Below are 16,127 nucleotides of genomic sequence, written 5' to 3'. Positions count from 1 at the left end.
GGGCTGGGCACGGCGGGGTCAGTTTATCTAGTTTCAAGGAAACACTGACCTTAAGGTTCCCCAGAGGCCACGAGTACGAGCTTTAGGCTCGGACTGACTTATGGAACTTTCTTCTTGCTTTGGGAAAAAAGGGAAGGAACGTGTACAACTAATCCGGGCCATGCAGTGTTAGCATTAAAACAAGTTGCAGGTTTTTAAGAGTTCATTCGGAATCCATTTCAAGCCCGCATCTCCCCTTTTCTGTTCCCCCTCGAGGGGGCGACGGGGAGAGGAGAGGGGGGAGGGGAAGGGGAGCGGGAAGTGAGGTGGGAGGGCTATTGGTTTATTCTTTGTCTACTGGATTAACCCGATTATACACCAGGCACCAGCACAAACCGCCTCCCCCACCTCGGAGCCGTGTAGGAGAGGAACGGAATGCAGATTCGGGTTTCAAGTACTTTATGCCCTGGCGGAGATTTGCTTTTGATTGTGTCGCCCTGTAGTTTTTGTTTAAATATTAGATTTTTTTTCAAGAATTAGCTATAGATGAAGGTTTTTGAAGATCTTTTTGTTTTGTATGACGCAGTAGCTGAAGGAAATTCTACAGTCAATGCCTTTTAAAAATTATTTAATTCAATAACACATACACGACAATTCAAGGTCGACGTGACGGGTTTCTGAAATGGGAGGGGGCTCACTTTCCACTGCAGCTTTCCTTCACTTAACCAGTAGGCATCCTTTCCGACCCCCCTTTTTTAATCCTAGAACGTTCCCCAAGAAGATCCTATTGTACGTTTTGAAAGTGGTCTGTGTTTTCCCACTTAAAAGAGTAGAACTATAAAGATAGAAAACGCATATAGAGATATGCATTGCTCTGACTGCCTTCATTTACTAAGCAACGTGCTTGCAAGTGGGAGCACTGTTGGGAGATTGCCGCGCCCACCCCGACACTCCTGTTATTGGATTCTAATAATTTACAGAATGTTTTTACTTTACAGGGAAGTACGGTCAAATCTCCCTAATAGCACCTGCCCCCGTGAGGGGTTAGAGTTCTTGAAATAATGCTAGGAAAACGTGGTGATTGATTCCCCGGGTCCCGCTCCAGCCCACATCCGTTCGTTCGTAGCTACTCTGGCACCGGCTGCCTTCTCCCGAACTCTCTCTCTAGAATGTCCCGAGTGCACTCCCCACCGCGCTGGGCTCTCGCCCTCCTCCTCTGTGTTTCTCTACCTCTCCACTCTCCCCTCGTCCCCGGTTTGGAACAAGAGATGGCAAGGGAAGTGGCAGGCGTTATTTCCGGGTGCTGGCCTACGTTCCCCCCACCTCACCCCTTGGTAAGGGTGGACAAGGCTAGGTCCGGCCGCTCCGCTGTGTCCCTGAGGCTAAGGGCAGGCAACAACTAGGTCTCCCCAGCCCGGGCCGTTCGCCCAACTCCCAAGTCCTTGGAGCCTCGGGGTGAACGCAGGCGCCGCTGCACTTACGGCCCATTCTGCCACCAGGGGGCGCCCAACCGTCTCAGGGCTGGGACAGTGCCGGGGCTGAGGCAGGGGCGGGGGCCGGGGCCGGGGCTATACTCTTCCCCGGTACTGGACTAGGGCAGGAGAGGGGAATTGCCACCCAAAATGTATATCCCGTAGGCTGGTTAAAAATGAATAAAATTCAGATAAATTTCGCTTGGACACAATCCGTTTGGAATACGAGATGAGGTACCTAGGTTCGGAAGAATTCCAGCTTTTATCAATGGGAAGGAATTGGGGGCCAGAGCCAAGTTGTGCAAGGCTGGTGGGGGACTCCCTGCCCTTGTGAGGGCAGCAAGTGTCTGGCAGAACAGGTGGAAGATATGCCTTCTTCCATCTTCTCAAACCCCTGCATCCAATGACTACTCTTGAGGAGACACTTCTTACTCTCCATGTTATTCTCCCAGCACTGCAGGAACTTTGTGAAGACACACTGTTCTAGATCAAAGCATAGAATGGAATTTAAATTAGGAGTTTCCAGCTGGTCAGAGTACCTTATATTTTTATTGCGTCAATAGGGAAGAATCCAGGAATTCATATTTATCTTTCATGAGCTAGAAAGAATTTCATGTAATTGAGCTCTCGCCTCCTTCCCTGACAGCATGGAGCTTGCTGACTGGGAGACCATTTAACCTATAACTTAAGCACCAAGTAAAAACAAGTACCCGGTGGATTCTTTCTAACTTAGTCTTTATTATTTTATTTGGTGAAATTATTATTTTTTTCAGATGTAATGTATAAAACAATATATTGTGCCCCTTAAATTTGCTTAGTGAATTATAATCCTGGAGAGGAATTATGTTTATGTGTATGCATGTGCATGTATACACAGAAGGAAGTGTTGGGTGCAGCTCTTGTAATGTGTCCCTAAATTAATTCTCACATTGCATTCCAAACTTATAACTAGGATTACTTTTGGAAGATATTTCAGAATCATGAAAGAATTTAAATGGAAAATTTCACAGTGAAGCCCATTTTTTAAAGGTGCTGTGCAAAGTTCTAGAGAAGCAACCCTGATGCATGAACAGGTGTTGCCATTTTCCTAAGGTTGGAAAAATCCATGGAAACGCAGGCTGCACCCATACTCACTTCTGAGTTCTCAAGTTGCACCAAGTAACGTGCTCTCTTAGCCCAGCTGTTGAACAGGACTGTGTTGGGATCTCATCTCTGCATTCATTTCATTTTCTGTTTGAATTTACTCATTTTATAAATCTATTATCCTCCATATCTTTTTTTGTTTAACGAGGCATTATATAAACCTTTGGGAATTTTGCCTCAAAGTTTTAGTAAAGGCATCAGTGGAGACAGTGTGGATGTGCTTCTTTACCAGTAGGCATGCTGGCTGAGTTAAGTCAGTACTTTCAAGGTTACATCTACTCCTCTAAGCTTCTGATTTCTTCTGATTTATATTGTAGGAATGGGAGAAAGTAGCTTTATCACAACTCTGGTTTCAGTGTCATTGTGACTTGACTAAACCACTTGGCCTTACTGGGTTCAGACCCAGTTTTGATCCCTAAAGGGAAATTCTGCAGTGATATGATATGTTTTTGAGAGACAGAAAAATTAATAGGTATTGACTATTTGGTTGTTTTGTTAGTTTTATAATCAAGGCAATTTATGTATATATTCACATTTAAAACTGGCCTGGAACACGATACTGCGTACTTCTTCCAAGGGAAACTATTTAGGTCTTTCAATCACCATGTCGCCTAACATCCCAGATGAATAGAAAACTTAATTTATGCATGGTCTCTACTGGGAGGGGCCTTCCTACATTAAATGGCTTTGCCATAATGGACTTTTTAAAGATTTGGTGGTCATGATTGTGGTCATTCCATTTTCGAATTGCTTTGATTTTCCAAATTCCATTGATACCACTTGTAGGAGAGATTGGGAGTGACTACACTAAAAGAAGCCAAGGAATTCAAAATAGACCAGGAGAGTTCTTATCTATATAGCCTGGAGCACTGGAAACAGTGTATCTCTCCATCTAACCTTCTTTGATGATGTCCTTTATCCCTAACCAAACTAGGAGAAAGATCTGGAGTGGTAAGAGGGTGGTCTTAATGAGTTGACTTTGCACTGGAGGCTTTCAGGAGTCTTGTCTTTTTCAGAGATCTTACATCCAACCTGAATCCACCTAGTGGTTTCTACTGGTAAATCAATCTTCCTGCTATGCCCCTTGCATGGTATTACCACAATGTATGCAAAGTCAGATGTGGACTAAAGCTCTCTAACAAGGCAAAACAATCTCCTTCCTGGCCAACATGATTTTCTCGTTATATTTTTAATATAGTATATTTGTCCCTTGACCTGAAGATTAAGCTTTTTCCTTTGTAGGACTGATGTGTGCAAAGAAATTCTAAGCAGTGTAAACACTGCACTGTTGCTTTGCCTTTACTGGAATAGCCTGAGGTTTGTTTGTTTTCCTGTTTGTTTTTAACATTTGATCCACTTTGTTCTGGAATCTTTTTAACTCAATGCTAAAGCTTCTAATAAGTTAAAATCATAAATTAAAATGAGTATTTGGATATTAGTGGCCAAGCTTAGTAGCAATAGGAAGATTTTAGCCTATGAATAGATTTGTTTTTATACTTTTCATAATGAGGACACTTGATCAAAAGAGCATAGAAAGTTCAACTTGTTTTCTAAGGAAGATGTAGTCAAACAGATTCCACTGAAGTCGTTCTGATGATCCAGATGCCACAATATAGAGGATGCCAGTAAGCCTTGACTTAAGTTCAGTTAACAACTCAACTCTAAAAATGTTTAATTTGGTAAATGGAACAAGAGTGCATGCAAATTTAATTTGTTTGCTTCTTTGGACAGGAAGTGTTTTGAAGTTACAGGGACTTGTAAATCATTTGAGAATATTGTGGTGTTTATATGAAACAGCTTTCTTTTTATGTATGTATGTATGTATGTATGTATGTATGTGTTTACTTTTGAGAGGAGGGGCGGAGAGAAAGAGAGAGACAGAGAATTCAAAGCAGGCTCTGTGCTGCCAGCACAGAATCTCCCAAATCTGGGCTCGAACCTACCGTAGTGTGAGATCATGATCGCAGCCAAGATCAAGAGTCAGATGCTCAACTGCCTGAGCCACCCACATGCCCCTGACGCAGCTTTCCTGGACACACTGTGTTCAGCATGACTCTTCAAAAGGGTAGGCTGTTCAAAAGGGGAGCCTGTATCAAAGCCACCATGTACTTCTTTGTTCGGGGCGTGACACTAAAATAGAAAGATTCTTCACCATCTCAACCTTTAAAAAAAGAAAACACACAACTCTGATCTTTGTAAACATTAGACGCTCAGTCATGCTCTTCAGTTAATGAATGAAATTAATGAATGTAATCAATATAAGTATTTTTTCTTAGTTTTGTAACAGCACATTAAGAGTTTTTGAATTTTTTTTTATAGATTTTTTTTTCCCATAGAGAGAGGGAGGGACAGAGAGAGAGTGAAAGAAACAGCACGGGCAAGGGAAAGGAACAGGCAGAGAAAAAGGAAGAATCCCAACGAGGCTTCAGGCTCAGTGCAGAGCCCAACACACGGCTTGAACCCACCACACTGGGATCATGCCCTGAGCCAAAATTAGGAGTAGGTCCCTCAACTGACCTAGCCGTCCAGGCATCCTGAAATTTTTAATGACAGAATTTAAGAGTCATTCCACTAGCCTGGATATTATCACAGAAGTGAATGAAACTTGTTTGCTAACACCATGATTTTCAATCACTGAAAGAGCAAATATTATAAAAATTAAAAATAAATCCTGGTGCACTTGGGTGGTTCAGTCGGATTAAGTGTTCAGCTTTGGCTCAGGTCATCTCATAGTTCATGACTTCAAGCCCCATGTCGGGCTCTGTGCTGCTCTTCTATAGCATTTTGGGAAATCAGGTAGGTATCAAGTACTCTCTTTTATTTAATATTGGTGAGTACATATCAGGGTCTCTTATTTAATACCAAAGTGGTGTGGCCTTCTAGGAGCAGAATTCCTGTCTTCATGGTCTTGGCCTGGGAGCTGCTGGCTCTATGACTTTGCTCTATGGATTTGAGATGAGCACTACCTACTTTCTTAGAGCAAATCTAAACGAGGAGATGAGGCAAATCACCATGAAGATACCAGAAAGCCATGCGAAGGCATCTACTAAGCCAGATTTCAACTGGGTGCTACTGATGCTTGAGGGTATATTGGGAAATAGAGGTAACGTTTACAAGGCTCATGAAGGAGGCAGTCTCTGAACAAGATAGTGGGCTACTTGATCTCTTTGGTCCCCAGTTTACAGATCTGTCTTTCTTTTTTCTTGGCAGCACAAATTTTAAGTGTTTTATTAAAGGTAACATTTGTCTGAATATATACTGAGAGTGTGGGTGAAAAAGGCCCTTATGTTTGTAGGGGCACCTGGGTGGCTCCATCTGGTAGGCGTCTGACTCTTGATCCCAGCTCAGGTCATGATTTCACAGTTTGTGAGATTGAGCCACACATTTGGCTCTGCACTGACAGCACGGAACCTGCTTGGTATTCTCTCTCTCTCTCTCTCTCTCTCTCTCTCTCTCTCTGCCCCTCCCCTGCTTGCTCACTCTCTCTCTCAAATAAATAAACAAAAAAGACCCTTATATTTGTAGTACTGTAACTTTATAGTGGAGATCAGCTAAGACAGTTCTAGATAGAAGGTGAAATATTTTAATTTCACTAAAAAATCCTAAAAGTATATTCAAGGCATCACAGGGGCATTTCAAACTCAGGCAGGGACAGGTTTGGGGGCAATGAATGATTGTGTTCCTGTATTTAGTGTGTTTTTCTCTAAGACTTTATAGAATTTTTAAAGTAAGTTGCTTTCATGCCCTATCTTCTTGACCACATTTCCAGTTATTAGTGGATCATGATACTTCTGAAATATAAGATAATACCATACATCCTGAGTCCATGGTACTTAAGGGGCAAAAGGCATCTTCTGCCTGGTGGTCACTAGCATTCCTGCTCAGCAAGTATTATAAATCAAATCAGCTGGGATTGGGAGGGATTTAGCGTACTTCAATAACAGAGTGGGGATTTTACCAAAAACCTTAAGTATATTTTGATGGCTTGCATCAAATCCCACTTACACTTAATATTTGGTGAGTATTTATTTTAAAATATCCTTTATAGAAGTGTGAATTAAACTTTATCCAAGACCTAACATAAAGTTAGCCACATTCAGTTGGCAAGGTATTATATATATATATATATATTTTTTTTTTCAAATAACCAGAGCCCTTGCTTTGTTTTCAAATTCAGTGATTCTCAGCCCTGACTGTATATTAGAGTTCCACTTGGAGATTTGAAAACAATCAGATGATAAGATCTTTCACATAGAGCTGATTTAGGTTGATCTCAGAGGGAGGACTTGTATAAATTTCTTCATCTTCCACTGTCTTAGTTTCCTTCTCAACAGTAGTAATAAAAAATGGGGGTAAAAATATTCTTATATCTGGGCGCCTGGTGGCTCAGTCAGTTAAGCATCTGACTTTGGCTCAAGTCATGATCTCCAGTGTGTGGGTTTGAGTCCCACATCGGGCTCTTGTGCTGACAGGTCAGAGCCTGGAGCCTGCTTCAGCTTCTGTGTCTCCCTCTCTCTCTCTCTCTCTCTGCCCTTCCCCTGCTCATGCTCTCTGTCTCTTAAAAAAATGAATAAACATAAAAAAATATTCTTATGTCCAAGCATTATTGTGAGGAATAATGCACGTGCAATTTTAGAAGTTTGACTTATAATAACTCTTGAATAAATGAAAGTCATTGTATGATTATAACAAGGCCATAATAGATTCATAGCTCACAAAGAATAAGAACGGAAAATGGAATAAACACCAAAGTATAGATAGATGAAGATGCTAGAAAAGGCTCATACCTGCTTGCAAGAGGTGATCATGGCTATCTCTTCTTGTCTCTACCCTTAACGATATTTGGTTTGAAAATCAGCCAAGGTGTGTGTATATTTACAGTATAGGAAATCATCAAATGCTAAAATCAAGGTTTTCTTTTCTTTTTTTGTACCCCAGAGATCTGGTTATAGTTGACAAAGAAGTCTGCAGTGATAATATACACATACTACCCGGGCCTGGCCACTCTTGGCATATGTCATTCATGGTTTTACGGTCTGAGCTTTGAGTCCCAAAGGGTTCTAAATGAAAGAGAATGGTGATCTTCACTTGGTTTTGAATCTAGCATCATTAGACTGTGATTGAACTTTTACCTGAGGTGAATTACTTAAACCTGTTCTCAAAAACCTAAGGATTTAAGCTCCTAGAAGCAGAGTTTAGAATGGTGATTGCCAGAGGCTAGGGGAGGAGAAAGTTGGGAGAGGTTGGTCAAAGGGTATGAACTTTCACTTATAGGATGAATAAGTTCTGAGGCTCTAGTTTATAGCATGATGTCTATGGTTAAAAATAGTGTATTGTGTATTTGAAATCTGCTAGAAGAGTAAATCTTAAGTGTTTTCACCAAAAGAAAAAGCAAAAAAACCAAACCAGTTACTGTGTAAGGTGATGGACATGTTAATTAACTTGCTTGTGGGAATCATTTCACAATGTATACATTTATCAAATCATCATGTGTACACTTTAACTATATTACAGTTTTTTCAAATACAATTCAGTGAAGTGGGGGAAAAACATTAAGGATTCACAGGATATACAGGGGACGTGGGCAGCCATAAGATAAATACGATGGCACCTATTTTCATTCACTCACATTCTTAAAACACAAGCAGCTAATAATGATGACGATGATTATGATGCTGATGACGATGGTAATGACGATGCCGATGATGATGATGAAATCCCACTTGAGACCTGCTGAAGGTTAATTTTGGAACGCTGCAGGAGCGTGTTTCCAGTCCTTGCGTTTGCTGGGTACTCTCATGGAAATGGTTGGAAAGTATTGGAAAGTACTGGAGTGTCTGTATGCCTCAGTTTCCTTATTGATCAGAATGGGATGCTGGTCATGTTGAAATGAGATAATGGATTATAATCTCATAGTAGCTGAGGTTAGCTCCTCAGTTTTAAAGAATATTTGTTGGGTCAGTTTATGACCTAAGAACTTAGAGTAAGGTAAGGCACTCAGCCCAGAGTCTGAGCTTTGACTTCGGGCCTCACTAGCCCTCCGGACTCCTTAAGACCACGAGTCCTAATAGACTCAGGAGAGCTAGATAGACCTAAAGACTCTCATTGCGTAAAAATTTGTATGTGGAAATTAATTTCCCACATAAATCAGCATTTTTGTATTGTTCAATTTTACCTTTCTCTAACTGGCTTTAACAAAAGAGACATAGTAAACATTTTCTAGCAATGAAGGAAACACTCTCCACTTAGGGAATTACACTGTTTTGTGTTGTTTTGTTTTGTATAAAGCAGCTTGCATCATTCTGCTACTTTGTAATAGATTTCAAGTGTGCAACATTGTTATCTTGGATTATTTCCTATGAATCTATGTATAAAATCATGCAGGTAAAAGTGTCAGTGTGACACTTTTAATTTCTTAATTAAAAAAAACCCAAACCACGATTTTATTATTGTGGCAAGAAAAATAAATCTCCTAATATTTAGTTATACAGTTAAATTCAACTAGAGATTTACATTTTTACAATTTCTCCTCCTGGGAAGCAGCAGGTATGTAAAATTATTACATATTGTGTTTATGCTGCATGCACGTAAAATTGAATAGAAACCCCCGAAAGTAAGCTCTTTGGAACCCAGGCTTGATTGCCAGGCTGAATACCCTCAGAAAACAAACTCTCTTTGTCTGAACATGTGAAAGGTACCAAAAGAGAGTGAAAACTAGTTTTACTTTTTTTTTTTTTTAACGTTTTCTTTTTGTAGGAGAACCAGCAGTGGAAGAAAAGATCACTTCCTCCACAGACACTTTATGGGTTTCGGATTCTGTAAACTCTGCCATGTAACTTGACCCCAAAACTAATGAAATCCTGTTAGATTTTCCTGCCCTCTTTCCTGCTTCCACCTTTTCAATTGTCTCACCTTTTAAAAACTTGATTTGTATTTGTATATATGTGTGATCCTCATGTCATTGTTTGGCTTTTTACCCAGGCACTTTTCACCTACATCCTCTCCTTCCCTCATTTGGCAGCCAGTTTGGGCTTCTTCCTGCCTTGAATACCACATTCCCTAGTTATTCAAGCTCAGTCATTAGCACCCTGTCCCCCTACTAAAATTATGAATGAAAAGCCTTGTTGTTCTTTACAAATAACTCAGGCTTCCTCAGTCAGTCAAATTCGAATGGAAGTGACTGCCAGACAAAGGGGCGGGATGATGGACAGTCCTCACAGCAAGTCATCAATGCCCACAGGAAGTTTTCTAAGCCACAATATAGGTAGAGAGGGTTGGGCAGTCCTGGAGGACCAGCCTACAGAAAAGGGCTGGGAGCAGGGCACTCTTTGATTCTGCATGGATCTTAGACAAAAATGTCCACGGAGCCCGGAGACCACAATATCTAGAGTCCATTTTGCCCTAGCGAGAACGTAAAAATCCTTCCATGGAGACCTCTACCTTGCAGTAATTCTGCTTGGAGCTGACACACGCAGACAAAAGTGAAGGCACCAAGCATTTACTTGGATTTGAATGCTGAAGGGTGCGAGAGGGGGTTACGTGCCCAAGCCACACACCTCCCTGCTGAGAAGTTGCATTGTCTTGGGTCCCTTTTTCACAACAGGGGAAAAGGTAATTGACAGCCTGATTGTTTGGCTGGGACCCCTGCTGTTTTAAAATCCTGGAAGGCCCCAGTCACACGTTGTCAATAATAGCCGTTGGAGGTGCAGAGTGAAGGACTGTTCAGGAAACAGTTTGAGCCCTTCAAGTGGACAGGCCTCAGTGACTTTTCTTGCACTCTGGCTGCCACAACCAGCTCATTCAAAAATAACCTTAAAGTAATAAATCAAACTCGTTTCCTGAACTATACAAGGAACAGCTGGTTATTTTTCCTCACTTTTTTTTTTCTCAAAGACAAAAAAAAAAGAGGTTTTTTTTCCCCTTCTTTTTTTACTACAGGAAATCAAGCATGTCAAAATTTGGCAAAGCAATTTGGATGATTTAACAGCTAAACGCTTCTCTTTTTAATGTTATGCTTTCATCGGTCTTTTTTATTTAGGCTTTTCAGTTTTGCATTCTGTTTGCTGCGATGAGTGTCTCTTATCTGTTCTCTCCTCACTTTGGAAAGGAAATGAGCCCAGTCCCCCGTCAGAAGAGTTTCGGTGCAGTTTCTCATGTATTGGTCAAGTCGCTCAACGTGTACAGCTCAAATTTGTTTTCTTTTACAGGCAGAGTTTGGACGTAGATCTACTGCTTCTCGTTTTTGTTTCTCGTGAGATCCATATATTTTGGAGTTCTGATGACAAGGCAGTTTTTCTTCAGTCTGTTGATTTAGAAACCCCAAGCTAGTACATATGTCGTAACTGAAGTAGTCTGGTATTTTAAGAAAGTACATTGTGGACTTTTTCTGTCTCTTTATGTCTCTGTGTGTGTCTCCCTTGTTGAATATGTTTGCCCTCTGGATTCTGGAAAAGTCTGCCAACTTCTGATTGACCTTAAGAATAATCAGAAATTTGAATATAAATAAGTGACATAAAACAATTCCCTTCTATGATCATCTGTGATGATTCCTCTTTATTTCATAGATAACTGGTACTTCGAACAGATCCAATCTACATAGAAATACTGTATGATCAGTCACAGTGTGTGTGTCAGAGATTAGCTCTTTGCAACTTGTGGACATTTAGAGTTAAGAAGGAAATGTATTTGAGGATCTGTCAAGTTTTAGGCCACTACATCTCTTTCAATCAATTTAAATATGATTAAAGTCAAGATTAGATATAAAGATTATGCAAGCCATCTCTTTCATATGCTATTTTGGCCACTCCTTGAAAATCAAAAAAAGAATGATTGATCGTCGCTTAGCATTATATAAGAAACTATATAATTATATTTCGGGATGCTGTCTTATATGTATATAAGTGTATTTTTCTCCTTCATTTTGTTAAAGAGATTATTCATTTGTAATAAAACACTTATAGTAAGAGGTATGTTTACAGGAAGATAATAAGGAAATTCAATTTAGAGTAGAATTAAGTCACTGTAGGCTTCTCTTCTGTTTCTGTTCTTTTCTTCATCCACTTCTTTTCCTTCGTATTTTGAGTAAATGACAGTGCCGTAATGGCACAAAAATCCGTCTTTGTGCTATAATCTAGACCAACCCACTTGACTTTGTATATACACCGTGGCTCACCTGAAGCCTGTGAATGCAGCAGTGGGTGTGGTGTCCATATAAGCATTTCTTCCATATATGGTTGGTATTCATACCGATTCTGTTTAGATGTAACATTTCTTTACTTTCAGCATTTTAAGCTTCAAACATGTGATATGTGACTGGATAGACTTCCTTGAGAACCATATTAACAGGTTTCAAAGAATTGCATTCTGAGGTTAATACTATGTCCGAAAACAATGTTCCTCAAAACTTCACATGATAATTATATGTACGATCATGTAAATGATTACAGAAGACAATTCAGAATTCATATGTGAGTTATATAAATCACATAGTCTAAATGATAGGAAATGCCCAGTTCCGTAGGTGACTCGTTCCCTGGTTAAGTCACAGCCTTTCATTTTGCTAAGAGATGCTCAGGACGTGATGAGTTACGTGGACTCAGAACCTGCTGGTGTCCCCTGAAGCCTCACATCGCCCCCCATGGGCCCCGCAGACTCTGGCCACTGCAGAGGTGACATAGCGAGTGTAGACTGAAAGTGCTCTGTACAGACTTGCTTTCTAGCCTCCAGTTCAGCTGCCAGTCTCACAGCGTGCCCTGAGAATGGACTTCCTGTGCTGTCATTTACACTCAGTATCACACTAAGCACTCTTTGTCACTCAGCCTTTGAGAAAGAAGCGGGCGAGATAACAAATCTAGACTGCTTGTGTTGACTTTGTGGATAAAGTAAAGGGCTGGAGTCAAGAACCCAGGGTCTTATCCTAACTTTGTGACTGCCTTTCCTGTGACATTGAGCCAGGCTTTTGACCTCTTCATTCCTCAGTTTTCCTCATCTGTCAAAGGAGGATCCATATGCTGTGCTCTCTTATTTTCTCACGAAGATGCGGTCATTGAAAACATTTTGATATCCCTAAGTCCCTTAGCAAAAAGGAGAAAAATAAATCAGATAAAATGACTTTTTCTGCTCTGGGGAGATGGAAAGGAAATCACAGCTGATTCATTACTCCCCACTCCCAGAAGGAATTTTCTCTATAATCCTCCATGTAGGGAATTTCCCTTCCTATCCTGGTCAGCGTCCCCCCAGCCTTTTCTTTTGCTCTTTTGCTCTTTCTCTTCCCTGCTTTCTTTTTATCCCTCCCCTTCCCTTTCCTTCCACTGCTGCAATGTTTCCTTCATAGCAACATGCTATGTGATCAAGGTGCATGGGGGACTGGCAAAGGTGAGGGACACCGTTAGTAGGTTATGTCCAATGTGGGTATTCAGAGACACAGGAAAACAAGGAAGGCTGAGTTACCTGGATGTGGGGAGACAGCCAGGGCTATGGAAGCTTCTGCAAATTTCCTGGGCTCACAAAGCTAAACCTTCAGAGATAGCTACCAGCCAGCTAGATGGGTCTTTGGGACCTGGGGCCAGTTATTCAGAAGGTTCTCTTGCAAAGAGGTGAGGTTGGATAAGGGTAGGTACCTATAGAGAAATCCATGGATTCTCTCAATGGGATGGGATAGAGGGTCTCTGCTGGCCACATCCGTGGCTACATCCTTTTTTCCTTTCCAGCTAAGTTATGCAAATGAATGGAATACAGCTTTGAATGGAAAGGGATTTGGTCCACTATTTCAATTGGAATATGTGAAATATTGTGAATTTGAAAAAAAATGCATTTAAGACATTCCATTTTTGATAAAGCTTGAGTGGCTGGGTTTTATTATTGTTTTGTTTTCCTTTTATTTTATGAAGAGCTTGGTAATATAAATTATATACCAGAAATTTTCTTCATGGCATTTTAAGAAGGGCATTGAACAGTTTGCCTTGTTTATTTGTTTTTCATTCACATTCATTCAGATGTGTTCAGATTTTTTTTTTTTTTAATTTGGAAGGCACCGTTATCATTCTGGTATTGTAGGCTTTCGACCCTCTGTACATACATGGTTTCCACATGGCTTGACATTGTGTTTATTTGATACTTCCTCTTGAATCCACTGCATATTCATGAATGTTTCATGCTATTTTGCTACCTACAGATAGACTTTTTTTTAGTAGGACCCCACTAAAAAAACCAAGCACGTGAAGAACCCCTACATATTTTTTTCCTTGTTTTAATGAGAAGGATATGAAAAGACACATACCAATATTTTTTACAACACAGAGAACCTGAAGGGGAGGTAGGAGATTAACTTTTTAAACTTCTTTTTCTGATTTGTTTCCCTTTTTACAAAATATTTTACTTTCTTATTTAAAATATTTATAAAATGTTTCAGTACTGATTTAATAAAAAACAATTGAAAAGAAAATTTAGCAGTCACACATCATATTTGTATTTTACAAAGGTTTTGTCAATTTTGATAAAGTGCCTAAAAAATCTGTAAAGAGACGATTGTCCCGTTGTTTTTAGAGCACACATACAAGAAAACAATGGTCCGTGCTCCCTCTGCTGGTTTTCTGGAACAATTAGCTCACCAACTTGAACGTGAAAAGGCAGCAGAAGGAATTACAATAGTTTGATCTTTAAATACCCTTTCTACATAGGAGTTTTATCCTTGATTGGAAGCATGTGCCCTTGGAGTTTATGAAAATAGATTCTGTCCTAACATTTAATAGTGATACTGTAGTTGGCTATCTAGAAAATTATAATTCTTTTAAAATTTATTTTTGTAAGTTTATTTTTATTATTATTTTTAGTAATCTCTACACACACATGGGACTTGAACTTATGACCCCAAGTTCAAAGTTCCATGCTCTTCTGACTGGGCCAACCAGGTGTCTCATAATCCTTTTTTTAAATGAATCTTTCTCATATCATAAAGGAAGACATAAAACACAGCTATTCTTAATATTTTAGTGTGGGTGTTAGTCTTGTATAACTAATTAGCAGTAACTAGATCCAGTGGTCAGTAGAATATTTGAACATCTTTACATTAGTTAGTAATATCGACAGAGGAGTGACATTATCACTGGACAATTACATTTTTTTATTAAACATCTTGTATCAATACTGCAATCTCTACCCTCCTATAAAGAAGATATTTGGAAATTCATAAATTTAGCTAATATTGCTATCTGAACTATAATTAAAGACTTTTGGAATTCATTAAATTCATCAGTTGGTTTTCTGGGAATTCTGACTTTCATGGATTAGAGTATGTTGAGCTGTATATAGTAGTCATTTATCAAATACTTGTATTAAATAATTTCTACATCTTTATTATATTCTTTATAATAGTACTATATTCTTGTCTTAAAGGTGTTTAATGTGAAGATTCTGTCTGCACATATTCAATTTTTTCTGTTTTTCCTAGGGATATATGCATTTAATAGGGAGCTCTGGAGAATCTCTAAGCTTTCAAAGGAAGTGTTTGTAATGGTAGGTTTCGGAGACAGGGCTGCTGGTAAGACAGAGCATGGGAGAAGGGTTGACTCTAGAAAATGGACAGGCCCATGGGAATGGAGTGGAGAATTAAGCAAGCTCCAAGCAAAGAATGGGGGAGGTGCTGTTTAGCAGGGAAGGCAGGAGCCTTATTTCCTTGTTAGAAATTACAATGCTTTCCTCTCAAAAAGTCACCGTTGTGAGGGGTGCTCCAATGGCGAAGGAAAAATAGCAGAGTAGAAAGCCAGAGCTCAGAAGTCCAACTTACCCAACCTTGATAAGGTGGAGGGTCAGATTATCTGAACACTCCGGACAACACCAGGTAAAGATGTAGGCAAGTGACAACGTTAGGGAGAGGCTGAGATCCAGCCACAGCTACCAGAGTTTAAATATGGGATTTCTACACTCTGGGAAGAATGGGGAGAGTAATGAGCGTTGGAAGCGTGCATATATTCTAGGACTCCCGTGCTGGAAGACCTGGAGGACAGGCATGAACTGAAGTAAAGAGAAGACACAGTTCCTGACACGGGGCTCTGGGGTCAGGAGGATTCATGGCAGGATCCCAGTTCTGGATCATGGGGTACAAGCAGTCAGGGCTAAGACTGATTTGATACCGACCCCAGGGTGCTGCTCTGTTCCTTCTTCCTGAGTTTGAAGCGGGTTTGTACACATGAGTGCATGTTCAGTTAGGTCCTACAAGACACCTAGATAACTGCCCCAAAGTGGGAATTTTAGGAGATATTATTGGAAGGGGGCCATGCCCTTTGCCTCTCAAAGCACGATATGTGGACTAATGCTTACTTAGCCTGCTTAGGAAGTCATTGCATTTAAGAGAGCAAAACACCCTTTCTTCAACTTTTACATTTACCACTGGACTCACATAATTGTTCTTTAATTCGTTTGTGTATTTGTTTTTAGTTCTGTCTTTTCAGATGATATATTTTAAGTTTGTTAAATCCCAGTCTGCTTTTCACATCTTTTGCATTTCCCTAAGTCCTTAATTTAATTTTCTACCCG

This window comes from Suricata suricatta, chromosome 4, assembly GCF_006229205.1.
Source record: "Suricata suricatta isolate VVHF042 chromosome 4, meerkat_22Aug2017_6uvM2_HiC, whole genome shotgun sequence".
NCBI lineage: Eukaryota > Metazoa > Chordata > Mammalia > Carnivora > Herpestidae > Suricata > Suricata suricatta.
Note: the sequence above shows the minus strand (reverse complement) of the source record.